The sequence below is a fragment of the Chiloscyllium punctatum genome, chromosome 52 (assembly GCF_047496795.1).
Source record: "Chiloscyllium punctatum isolate Juve2018m chromosome 52, sChiPun1.3, whole genome shotgun sequence".
Lineage (NCBI taxonomy): Eukaryota > Metazoa > Chordata > Chondrichthyes > Orectolobiformes > Hemiscylliidae > Chiloscyllium > Chiloscyllium punctatum.
Genome location: NC_092790.1, coordinates 48,121,331 through 48,135,098, shown reverse-complemented (window position 1 = coordinate 48,135,098; position 13,768 = coordinate 48,121,331). Strand labels below are relative to the sequence as shown.

Sequence of the window (13,768 nt, the reverse complement as noted above, 5' to 3'; positions counted from 1 at the left end):
CAGATAAATTGTTTCAATACTTTGTCAGCATGTTGCTCTGAAATTGATTGGATATTTATTAAGATCGGTAAACTGAGGGACAAAATATAATAGCTCACTTGATAGAATTGAAGGAAAAAATGAGACAGTGTTTATTGAACACAATGGATTTTGTTTAAAAATGCAGTTGATGCAAGAATAATATATTTTCCTCGATTGGTTTTCTAATAGAGACATGTTTTTTTAAAAAAAAATTGTCATGATTGTCAGAGTCTGCAAAGGGGAGAATGAGAGAGAATGAAATTCTAAAAAAACAAAAAGGAAAGGAATTGGCGAGCAGAGGATCTCCAACTGTACTGTCTCACCCTGCCAACATCTTCTTGGGTGAGCTGGAACGCAGACAAGTCAAGCAACAAGCCGACACAGTCATACGCACAGAATCATAGCTTACAATGTCCTAGACACCATCGTCACCATCCCTGTATGTCCTGTCCCACCGGCAGGACATGGATGTCACTGAAATACTGGAACATGCAGGGTAATGGACTAAGATGTGCAGAATGTGATCAATGTGATTTATTTGACATTTCTCCAGAAATTTAAACTCCAGTCCAAATTGAAAAGTTACTAGCGTCATCAGACTTGAACTACAAATGCCAGAAAAAAAATTATCAGAAAATGACAGCACACTTGGCCAATCCTGGGTAAGTGTTGGCTGAAATACAACTCCCCAGGCGTTACAGCTTTTTTACTCATCATTGAGAGCAAAGATTTCAGACTGAACTCTGCCCTCTATGCTTTTATAATCTGTTTTTTAACATATTCCTTTGGCAGCTGCACACCTTATTTCCTTGTTTCTTTCCCAGCTCTAACTCCATTCTCCATGGCCTTGAGGGACGACCATTTCTGCTGTTGAACCTCTCCTGCCTTCCCCCGTGTGACAGACTGTCTTTGTGTCCTTGTCTCACCCCCACCTTGCTCACAACCTCTTACATTTCTGATGGTTCCGAGACCTCTGTAACTTTCACTGCGCCCCCTGGGTCAGTGGCGTGAGTTTTGAATTCTCTTCCTCCTAAGAAAATCAGAACTTTTTCCGGTTGCAGTGTCCCCCAGATTTTATTTTGAAAAGCAGAGCATTTGTGTCAGAGTCTAGTATTTGTGAGCCATCTTCCACAATTCTCAGCATTTGTATGTAATTTGTGACCTTCCCACAGATGTGTAACGTCACTGGATTGGCCATGCTAACATGGTCGCAGTGTGCAATTTAGGTGGGTTGGGCTAGCCATGGTTAATGTGGGGTTATGCGGGTAGGGTGGGTGAGCAGGTCATTGCAGACTCGATGGGCAGAATAAACTCTTTCTGCACCCACGGGATTCTGTGATTCTAACTAGTTTTGATTGTTGTTCATTCAACTCAGATACATATGATTCCTTTATGATTCTGTGGGTGCTCACTCACTCATTTCCTTCAGTTTTACATCAATTTCACACTGTATGTGAGGGTGGGAATGGATTTGTAAATATAAATACTCCAATCAAAACCCCTCACAGGTCAGGAACTGTTTCTGCTACTTTCATCACTCACACGGAAGAGGAAAATAAAGGTTCAGTCACAAATCTCACAGGAACATAGCGATTATAATCACCAGGAAAGGCTGAACAGGTCGAAACGCTTTTCACAAGAAAAGAGGAGTCTCAGAGACAGCCTGGTACAAACAGAAAGCATTGTGTCTGTGTTTTCAGAGTTTTGAGGTTGAAATCTTTGGGTTGGAAGCATGTTTCATTGCCCCAGATCATCAAAGGTGATATCTAAATGTGCATCTTTCTTTCTATCTGTCTGAGTTAACAATCAGTTGGACAGGTCAATGTCTGAGTGTCTTACCAAATCCCTGATTGAAACTGTCTCCGCCCACAAACTCAGCTGCCTCACCACTCACTGTGTCACGGAGAAACTCTGCTGTTACAATGAGAACTGTCTTTGCTGTCACCGCTCCTCATGCTTCCACCTAATCCCCACTTCCCTTCATTAAATCCCAGCTACCTCTAGTCCACCCATGTGGACATGTTGAAGAGCATGACAGGAGATTGGATTGAAACCAAGAGTTCAATAGCCAGAATGAAATAGGAAGAAGTCAATAAAAGGTGATTGTGGATCCTAGGGGATACAGACTCCAGGATTAGTCTTTGTGGGCATTCCTGCAGTAATACACGACAGTATTCCATGATGAGAGTTAAACCCGGGTGGCAGGAGAGGGAGCCACTGAACATTAGTAAGTTTATTTCAAACACAGGAGGTTTGTTCAGTCAGTAACAATGTGTTCGATATGGAGGTGAATTGAGCAGTGACGGGAAATGTTACCACAAGCTGACAATGGAAAACTTTCCTTGGAACAGGAGGAGGCCATTCAGCCCCTCGACTTTGCTCTGCCATTCATGATGATCATAGCTGATGTGTGACATAACGTACAATTTTCAAAACACTCTAATTTCATCAATAAACTCCTCTGCAACAGACAAGATGAGAATTGGAAAACTAAACATCTGCACATGCTGGGAAAAACTGAAAAAAATAAAAGAAATTGCTGGAAAAATTCAGCAGATCTGGCAGCATTTGTGGAGAGTGAACCTTTCAGGACCAGTGACAAGTCAGGTGACCAGCCGCAGCTGACCATTCTGCCTGTTCTGGAACACTCTCTGGAACAAGTTCTGGTGTGAGATTGTCAATGATAATTGAGAGAAATAGGAGGACGGGCTCAATCAGAATAAGGAATTCACTTCACCCGAACAGTGGGACACTCACCGACACAGTCACACTGCGGAGAGGCATTTCACCTGCCCCACGTATGAGAAGGGATTTACTCGACCTCACAATCTACTGAGGCAGATCTCATTCAGATGCTCAGTGAAGAGAAGGGATTCAGTTATTCATCCCACCCCCTGAGACCCCAGTGGGTTCACACTGGGTAGGAGCTGTTCACCCCTCTGTGTGACAAGAGATTTGCTGCGTCTTCAACACGATTGAGAGCCCAGTGAGTGCTCACAGGGAAGTGGTCATCCCCCTGCTCCATGTGGACTGCAGGACTCTGATTCTGATGTTACTGTCCATCAGAGTCAGGAGTGGACCTTGTACATGATGACACTGTTGGAGTATTGATGTTGTTGTTAACCACATTAACTGGGCTGGAGGTGACTGAACTTACATTGCCACTTTCTGAACCTCAGGATGTCTCTCTGGGCAGTAAGTCCCCACAAACAGCAATGTGACAATGAGCAGGGATCATCTGTTTTGATTTAAATTGTGATTGTAGCACAGCTGCTTCACAGCATCAGGTACAAAGTTGGAGTCCAGCCTTGTCCAACGGCCTGTGTGGAGTTCCCACATTCTCTCCATGATAGTGTGGGTCCCCTCCAGGTGTTCTGGTTTCCTCCCACAGTCCAAAGATGTGCAGGTTAGGTGGATCAGTCGTGCTAAATTGTCCACAGGATCCAGAATTGTACAGACTAGGTGGATCAGCCATGGGAAATGCAGTGTTACAGTGATGGAGTGCTCTGGGCGTGATGTTCTTCGGATGGTCGGTGGGGTTTGATGGGCCAATGCTCTCCTCCCACACTGTAGGGATTTTATTCACTGACTGAGGATAAATGCAACAGAGCAGGGTGCCTTAGAGAAGGAGCATGTGGTGTGCATCAATGCTCTCGATGCCTTTAGATAGAAGTGGGCACCGCAGGGGATATAGTGCTTTATCTCCATCGCTGCCCCCTCCCCACAACTCTACTTTGATTTAGTCGCTTCTCATTCTGACACTTGTAATGGTTTGCTTGGCCCGAAATGGGCTTTGTTTGGAAATATTCAATTGGTTACACAAATGGTTGACTGCTGGTGATTATATGTCTAGATTAGAGTGGTGTTGGAAAAGCACAGCAGGTCAGGCAGGATCTGAGGAGCCGGAAAATCAACATTTCAGCAAAAGGCCTTTTCCAGCATCCCTCTAATCTAGGCTCTTGTTTCCAGCATCTGCAGTCCTCACATTTGCACTGCTGGTGATTATATGTTAACCAAAAGCAAAATGGCGTACTGATGATTTTGATGGTGGGTAGATTGCTGTGCTCACATTTCTGGGTCGGAGAAATGGGGAAAAAGAATGCTTCACAGCTAACAGAACGAGAACTGAAAAGCAGTTAAATCAAACCAAAGGTTCAGACAGGGAGGGAATATTTCCCTGGAGTTTGAGTAGCTGGAAAGTGATTGTGTCCAGGAATAGACAGGATTTTGTTTTACAAGGGTTGAAAGTTTTAAAACTGTTATATTCAGACAGTTTACGTTATTTTCTTTAATTTTATTTGCTGTGCAAAATAACTTTTACAACATTTTAAAACCAAAATTTACAAACCTTTTGTTAAAGATAAATGTTAAATAAAATCCATCAAACCATCCCTCACTGAAAACTGTTGTGGAAGTGCAATCTCCTGGAGAATCCCTGCGAACTCCTTCCTGCCCAGGCTCCATGACTATATACAGACCTGGGGGATAGCAGCAGGAGCAGACCATTCAGCCTTTCAATCCTGCTCCACCATTCAATGGGAAACAGCTGACCATCCAGCTCAGTCTCCTGCTGTGTTCCAATCCCTTTTCATGACTTTACCTTGAAGAACTATATCTAAGTCCTCCTTTGGCTTCACTGCCTTTTGTTCCAGTGATGTTGCTGTGTTACTGTGTGGTTGTAGGCAGGGGTAATGTGATGGTGCTACCTCCTGGAGGATGCACTCAGCGTCCCTCATCATCCTGCAGGAACATCAACTGGGGTTCAGCAACTAGAGATAGAAACCATTTCCAGGATATGGGCATCACGGTCTCAGCCAGCATTTATTCCCCATCTCTAGTTACCCTTGAGAAGATGGTAGGGAGCTGCTGTCTTGTACAATTCACAGTCCATTTGGTGCAGAGAGATCGAAAATGCTGCGATGAGAGTGTTGCAGGATTTTGGCTGAGTGATTCTCTGTCTTTGCTTCTTCAAATGCTGGTTAACTTAATCATGATCTGCACATGACTTTGAGATTTCAGTCTGCAAATCTTCACCATCTAGCACCCTGTATAAAGGAATATGTACATGTTAGAAATTCAGAGCAGACAATTCTACTTACTCTTTTTCCCTTTCTTCCCTCAAAGCTGTAACCCTCCAGCCCACTTACTCTCTCCCACCATTCTGACTCTGCTACCCCCTAATGTACACCCTCCCCATTCCCATGGAGTTACTGATAAACAGATCCATGCCACCACTTCCCGTCCCTGGTTAGACTCTGCACCCTTTCTGGGTTCACTTCCTTTCCCTTCAGTTGCTGCAAGTGAATAATGTAACAGCAGAATGAAACAAAAGGAAAGAAAGGGAGGTGGCAGATCCTGGACAGAAGAGGAACCTTCAATCTGGGAGAATGGATCAGATCCTTCTTCGTTCCCCATTAGTTGATTCCGACCATTACAATGAATTGGGGATGGAGAGTGGTCCTACATGGATGTAGTAATACTTTGACCCCCTCCCCCAACAGATCAATACTATGAGTAAATACGTTCCTCCTCCAGCCAATCACAGTGTGAAAAACTTTCCGCAAAGCATATTTACCCAAAGCACATGCTCCAAAACCCGCACACATTTTGTACATGTACAGTGCCGTGTTTCCCCACACACGTGTGGTCCCTGCCTCAGGGATTGTGGGAGTTGTAGTCCCCATGACGCCATTGGAGCCCTGTCTCTGGAAAGTCAACGAAAAGTGTAGACTGGAGGGTGTTGTGTATCTGATCCCTATTCAGACACACATAACATTTGGATTGTCACTGGGTTTTATTGAAACATCTGCTTCCACAACCTGATTTTCTGATGTAAGGAATATAGATTCAGCCAACTGGGGTGTGGCGAGAATAATAGGAGCAGGAGATTTTAAGCAGAGGTGACTCAATGGTTAGCATTGCTGACTCACAGCGTCAGAGACCTGGATTTGGTTCCAGCCTTAGGCAACTGTGTGGAGTTTACACGTGCTCCCTGCGTCACTGCGGGTTTCCTCTGGGTGCTCGAGTTTCATCCCACAGTCCAAAGATGTGCAGGTAAAGTGGATTGGCTATGCGAAATTCCCAGTGCCCATACCTGTGCAGGTTAAGCCATTAACCATGGGAAATACAGGGAATGGGTGAGTGTGAATGGGATGCTCATGATAGGGTTGGTGTGGACTCCATGGACGATTACCCTATTTCTGCACGGTAGGGCTCCTATTCCATTCTCATATAGAAGAATGTACCTATCTCAATGTGCTGTGTATCTGTGGAATTCCCTATTCAAAATGCGGTAGATGCTAGGACAATGAGCAAATTTACTGAAGAAATACAGATGTTGAATTTGCAATGAATTGAAGGGTAAGAGAGAGCAGGCAGGAAAATCCAGCTGAGACCGAGGTGAGCTCAATCAGCATGGTATTAAATGGTGGAGCTGCATTGCCTCTCCTGTGCCCAGTGCTTATCTTCTTGCGGTAATAACGGAAAAGCTGAATCCAAAACTCACCACCTTCACCAAAGGAGATTTTTGGAAAAAGCAGGATAGTCAGGTGGATTAGCGTTTCAAACTTCGAAAGTAAGGAAGCATGTGGGAGAAAATGATTTTTCAATTTTAAACTGAGGTGAGTTAGACCGGTTATAGTCCAACTTATTTAATTGGATCATGATGAAGGAGCAACGCTCCGAAATCCAGTGTGCTTCCAATTAAACCTGAGGGACTATAACCCGGTGTTGTGAGATTTTTAACTTTGTACACCCCAGTCCAACACCGGCATCTCCAGATCATGTAAACTGAGGGGAGACAGTGATTTATGGTTTTAGACTGTTCAGTACATTCACACCGTCCAGAATACTCTGTTTTGAACATCTATCCTGTACTTTATTACAAAGCCAAGGTCTCTGACAATGAAAACCAAAACATCCAGGTAACATGGCCTCACCTCGTAATCTGATAAAAGACTTGTGATAAATCTGGTTGAATTTAGAATACAGTTGGAAAGCGGGAAGATTAAATCCAATCCCAAGATCCTGTGTTTAAACAAAGGAGACTACAATAGGATGAGGCAGGAGTTGGCTAATGTAGACTGGAAGCAAAGACTTTAGGGTGGGACAGTTGACGGACAGTGCGGGAATATCAAATAATCTTTCAAACTGCTCAGCAAAATTATATATCAGTGAAAAGGGAGGACTGTAGGAAATGGAATAATCTGCCGTGGGTGGATAAGGAAATAAGGGAGTCTATCAAACTGAAATAGAAAGCATTCAAATTGGCAAAGACCAAGAAGAAACTAGGAGATTAGAAAAACTTTAAAGATCAACAGAAAGCTGGATGGGATTGGGGGAGAAAAGTGATGAGTAGCTATCCCCAGGGCTGGAATAGCAGTTTACACTGCTAGAGGGGAACCTATTATTTGGGGAACATATGGCCTCTGTAATTGTTGAAGCACTTAACTGTTACCATAGAGATAATCCTGATCAAGTGCAAAATCTCAGCACACTCCAAAAGCTTGTACTTCCAAATAAACCTGTTGGACTATAACTTGGTGATGTGTGGCTTTTAACTTTGCCCACCCCACTCCAACACCAGTTCTTCCACATCAGAATCCTGATAGACAGCCCCACGGAAACTGAAGTGCCGGTCAGATATCTGACTGAGCCACAGGGCCGTGAGGGAGGGGTATGTGGTTTAACCACAAAGTGCTGAGCTGAACTCGACTTTTTTAACTGCCATTGCCATGGAGATAATATTGAGAGACAGCGTCCATTCAAAACACAAACCACAAAGGTATAAGAATGGGAGCGGCACATCGGACAGGCGGGGAGTTACCTGATGCTGCCTGGAGGTGTTCTGCATGTACACTATCCAGGTAACTGCCATGTCTCATCAATAAAGACTCAAAGAAGACCTCTCTGAGTTCTGTGCCCAGTTATTCCTATCCAGCAGGGTTCAGGAATATGAGTACACAGCAGTCAGTCTTCACAGTGGAGGATACGAAGAACATGCCAGTAATTGATAAGGAGACTGAGGAAGGTGAAGACCAAGGAACAACCATTATCACGAAAGTGTTAGAGCTGGGTAAGCTAATGGAGCTAAAGGTAGACATGTCTCTTTGCCAGGATGGAATACATCCCAGGGTACTACCAGAGGTGGCGGGAGAAATAGAAAATATATTTGGAGTCAGAGTCCTACAGCAGAGACAGGCCCTTTGGCCCAATCTGGCCCATGCCGGCCAATATGTCCATCCACGCGAACCCATTTCCCTGCACTTGGCCCATCTGCATCTGACCCTTTGCTATCCATGTATTTGTCCAAATGTCTTTTACATGTTGTTAATGTACCCACCTCAACCACTTCCACTGGCAGCTCAGTCCATATACATACCACCTTCTATGTAAAACAGTTGCCCCTCAGGTTCCCTTTCATAATTTCTCCTCTCACCTTAAACTGATGCCCTCTACTCCTTGATTTCCTGGGAAAAAGACTGAGTGCATTCACCTTACCCAAGCCTGTCACAATATTATACACTGCCAGAAATAAATCTCCCCTCTGTTTCCTCTGCTCTAAACAAAAAAGAATCCTCGCTTGTCCAACCTCTCCCTCTAACTCAGACCCCTGAGCCCATTTCTTCTGCACCTTATCCAGTTGAATAACCGAAATCTTCACTGCATTCATCACATTTCCAGTGTCTCCCCACGGCGCTGGAACAGACGTGACATCGCCAACGGATTACAAGCCATGATCGAAAATTAACCCCATTACAACAATCCCGTTTTCATTGTATTTTCCATGGTGCAGGTATCCTTCTGTCTTTCTGGTTGCATGGTGAATTAAAAACTTGTCCTCATACAAAACAAATCTGTAACTTCATTATTCCTGGGAAATGTGACATGTATTTTCAGACTTTTAAAAACAAATGAAAGCTCTCTCCACATTCACCACGCTGACATGGACTTGGCTGTGTCTCAGTAATTTTTCCAGTCACATTGACACTTGAAATATTCGCCCACGGACAGAATACACACCTTTCTTTCCACATGAAAAGGCCAATGATATTCAGATCGGCACGGATTAAGTAACTGTCAAAACTGAACATGAAGTTCAATCTGAATTTCTCATTCACAAATCTGCCCTTTCAGTACCCTACAACAGAGAAAACAAGTCACCACCATTAACACAGGATGGAAATTCATAAGACAATTATAGTATTAAATTGTAGTTTCTTTGTTCCCCCAAAGCTTTAATTCTCAGTCTCACAATTTCTCCCTTCTGTGAACTGAAATCCAAACCAATCTCCTCACCCCTTTCCTCCACACCCAGTTCTAATGCTCTCTCCTCTCGTTGAATTCAGCTTCTTAGCTCCTGCCTGCAGACTAAGGACCAAAACAAAGGTGTGGCACGATGGCACTGCTGCCTCACAGCGTCCGTGTGGAATTTGCATGTTCTCTCCGTGTCTGCGTGGGTTTTCTCCGGGTGCGCCGGTTTTCTCCCACAATCCAAAGATGCATTGGTCAGGTGAATCGGCTAGGCTAAATTGCCCATAGTGTTATGTGCATTAGTCAGAGGGAAATGGGTCTGGGTGGGCTACACTTCCGAGGGTCGGTGTGGACTGGCTGGGCCGAAGGGCATGTTTCCACACTGCAGGAAGTCTAATCTAATCAAATCAATGAATCTGACTCGGAGTCTCCTGGGTGTTGGTGAATCCTCCCCCCACCTCCCAAGGTTTCCTAGTCAGACCAACATTGATTTTTTTTTTCCAATCTGGAACCTCTTATTTATTTCCTCCACACCAACCCTCTGATAAGAACCATCCTGCACACACTGGACAAATCACATCTGGTTGAACTAAAATGAACCAAATTAGAACTTTAATTGCAGGCCTACATTTGTTCCTTTCCATAACATTCCTGAATCTTCACCTGAGTTCTGATAACTTTCTGCAAAATGCTCCCCCCACCGATACGCCGACCACTTGTCACGATACCAGGGCAGGGACCAGTCCCCTGGGTCCTGTTCTCAGAGGGAGGAAGGGAGGGAGCAGCCAATGACAGATTAATCCCACACATCCAAAGCCTCCCTCGCTGGCACTGACCCATACTGCACATACGCCAACAATTGGCCAGCACTGCGCCCGTGCACAGGTCTCCCCTCCTACAGAGCATGCTCCAGATCACACAGGTGCCTGGGTGATTGACAGCAGCTGTGCCCAATAGAGTGGAGGGGGAGGGGCTGCAGGACTGGAACAATGGGATTGTAAACAATGAATGAATGTGGAGGACACTTGGGGATGGACAGGTCAGTGAGGGACAGGAGCAGTGCAGCAGCAGGAGGGGATCCTGGACAAACTGAGCAATGGGAGAGTCTGACAGGAGAGAAACGACAGGATGGTTCTGTTTGGAGGCTCAGGCAGGGACAGCTGGGAGACAGTATGGCCTGGTGGCTTGGGCATGATTTCCAATCAGCCTCTTCAAAGCCGCTGTTACCAAACTCTGAACCCGATTCTCTTGGTCCAGAGGTAAGGACACTACCGCCATTTCTTGGTGGGCTAGTGGAAAGAAGGGAAGATTTTCTCAATCTCACTCACATGGAAACTCCATGAGCTCCTCCCACTTACTGTCTACGGTGGGAATGGAGGAGACAGAGCAACTGGAAGGGGGTTAGGGATATAGGGACTGCCTTTCAAAAGGAACTCATCTGTGTTGGTGTTATTAACAAGACTCAGTACACAGTCACCAACACAAAGCTGGTGTATGTGAAATTTATCCAGAATATTAACACCCATAACTGGGTGACGCAGACCCCAATGTACAGAGTTAAGTCCGGGATATTAATAACGGCTTTGTGTGTGAGAAATCACGTCTCATGAACTTGATTCAATTTTTTTGAAGTAACAACAAAGAGGATTGATGACGGCAAAGCGGTAGAAATAATCTACATGGACTTCAGTAAGGCATTCAACAAGGTTCCCCATGGGAGACTGGTTAGCAAGGTTAGATCTCATGGAATACAGAGACAACTAGCCATTTGGATACAAAACTTGTTCAAAGGGAGAAGACAGAGGGTGGTGGTGGAAGGTTGCTTTTCAGATTGGAGACCTGTGACCAGTGGGATGTCACAATGTATCGGTGCTGGATCCTGAAATGTTCATAATTTATATAAATGATTTGGATGTGAATATAGGAAGTAATGTTCGTAAGATGACCCCAAAATTGGAGGTGTAGTGGACAGTGAACAGGATTACCTCAGATTATAATGGGATCTTGATCAGATGGTTGAATGTGCTGAGGACTGGCAGATGGAGTTTAATTTAGATAAATGTGAGGTGCTGCATTTTGGAAAAGCAAATATTAGCAGGGTGAATACACTTAATGATAAGGTCCTCGGGATTGCTGCTGAGAAAGAGACTTTGGAGTACAGGTTCATAGCTCCTTGAAATGCAGAATCACAGGTAGATAGGATAGTTAAGAAGGTGTTTAGTATATTTTCCTTTATTGGTCAGAGCACTGAGTATAGGAGGTGGGAAGTCATATTGCGGCTGCACAGGGCCTTGGTTAGGTCATGCTTGGAATATTGCATGCAATTCTGATCTCTTTCCTATCAAAACAATATTGTGAAACTTGAAAGGGGTCAGCAAAGTATTACAAGCATGTTGCTAGGGTTGGAGGATTTGAACCAAAGGGAGCGGATGAATACACTGTTTTCCCTGGAGCGTCAGATGCTGATGGGTGAACTTATAGAGGTTTATCAAATCAGTAGGGGCATGGATAGGGAAAATACACAAGATCTTTTCCCTGCGGTGGGGAGGAGGCATGATGGGGGATGGGAGACAGAGGGGAGACACCGAGAGGGGGAGGGTGACCATTATTTTGTAGATTACAACACAACCCTGTTCCTGTTCTCTCCCTATCCCCTTCAATCCCTCTGAAGGGCTCAGAACAAGTGTACAGTCCCTGGAAAGTAGAGCTTCAGGGTGATCAAGTGCTGAAGGTCAGCTACCTGACCTGCTGTGCTTTTCCAGCGCCACACTTTAACACAAGCTGGAAGAACAACACCTCATTTTCTACTTGGACATCCTGAACACCTCTATCAAATTCAATAATTTTAGGCCCTGAACTCTCCAATGTCCTAGCGCCCTAGCCTCTTAACCCACACACCAGTCCTTGTTATCATAGGGCATGCCATTACACACTACCTATGGTTCGCCACTAACAGTCCTCATAAACAGCTATTCACCCTCCCCCAGCCAGTTCGTTATCCACTCCGTTGTCCAACTGCTCCCATCTCTTTCTTTGGACTCTATCCCCACCTATCATGTACTCCTTAACCCCTACCTTCTGCATAAAAAGTGACATTTCTTTTCAGTCACATCGGCTCTGAGGAAGGCTCAGCGAATCCAAAATGTTAATTCTGATTTCTCTTCTCAGATGCTGCCAGACCTGCTGAGCTTTTCCAGTACCTTTTGGTTATTGTGAGATTTACAGCATCCGCAGCTCTTTTGGTTCTAATTTACCAGGAATTTCTAATTCAGGTCTAGCCACCTAAAACCGTGTGTTTATCAACATTCCCAGTCCATACAAACTCAATTTCTCTCCCAATCTCTGCTGTCTCTCTCATTCCCTTCACACTCACGGAGTACACCCGCACCATAGTGACAGTGCACCTGCACAGTTTATGGTCACATGTTGGCCCACTGGACCCACCCCTCATTCACTCCCATTGTCTGGAGGATCACATCAACTCTCCTATTGGTCTGAAGCTGCCATCAATCTCACCGGCCCCATTGTGACACGAGTTGTGCGCTCCTCCCAGGAGTATTGGAGACTGAAGGGTGACCTTATAGAGGTTTATCAAATCATGAGGGGCATGGATAGGATAAATAGACAAGGTCCTTGCCCTGGGGTGGGGGTGTCCAGAACTAGCGGGCATAGGTTCAATGTGCGAGGGGAAATATATAAAAGGGATCAGAGGGTCAACTTTTTTCACAGCAGGTGGTGTGTGTATGGAATCTTCTGTCAGGGGAAGTGGTGGAAGTTGGTAAAACTAGACCATTTGGCATCTGGATGGGTGTATGTATTGGAAGGGTGTAGTGGGATGTGTGCCAAGTGTTGGCAAATGGGACGAGATTAAGTTCGGATATCTGGTCAGCATGGACTAGTTTGACCAAAAGGGCTGTTTTCATGCTGTATATCTCTATGGCTCTGCACTGGCATGAGCTTCAACATTCAGTGAAAGGGGGCAGTATCACAGAGTAGAGGGACTGGGGGCTATTCAGCCCATTGGGGCTGTACTCTCTCTCTCTGGAGATGGTGCCAGTCTGTCCCAACTCACCTCCCATTTGCCTGTAAGAAATCTGCTCCTAGTTGAAATCACTGCTTAACTTTCTGAGTTCCAAGGAGAATTATCCGACCTTCTGCTAACTCTCCACATAGAGAAACGTATCTTATTTTAATGTTTCAGTGTTATCGAGATGTACAGCACAGAAACCAACCGTTTGGTCCAACTTGTCCATGCCGATCAGATATTCTAAATTAATCTCGTCCCATTTGACAACACTTGGCCCATAACCTTCTAAACCTTTCCTAATCACTTACCCAATCTTTTAAATGTTGCCTTTTAAATGTTGCAATTGTTCCAGCCACCACACTTTCTCTGGCAGCTCATTCCATACACATAGCACGTTCAGCTTGAAAACAATGCCCCTCAGATCCCTTATAAATTGTTTTCCTCACTCCTTAAGCCTGTGCCCCATAG

General features: G+C 44.8%; 1 long non-coding RNA gene across 5 annotated transcripts in view; it reads right to left on the bottom strand.

The window, feature by feature from the left end:
- Positions 1–4,294: 4,294 nt before the first annotated feature.
- Positions 4,295–13,768, bottom strand: part of LOC140470585 (uncharacterized) — a 32,559-nt gene continuing 23,085 nt past the window's right edge. For 4 of the 5 annotated variants that reach the window (XR_011956546.1, XR_011956548.1, XR_011956547.1 and 1 more), the window contains 2 exons: positions 9,043–9,160; positions 4,295–5,066 (listed from right to left, as the gene is read on the bottom strand). This is a non-coding gene — a long non-coding RNA (uncharacterized lncRNA). The remainder of the gene's footprint in view (positions 5,067–9,042; positions 9,161–13,768) is intronic. The other variant, XR_011956549.1, reaches the window with a different exon arrangement.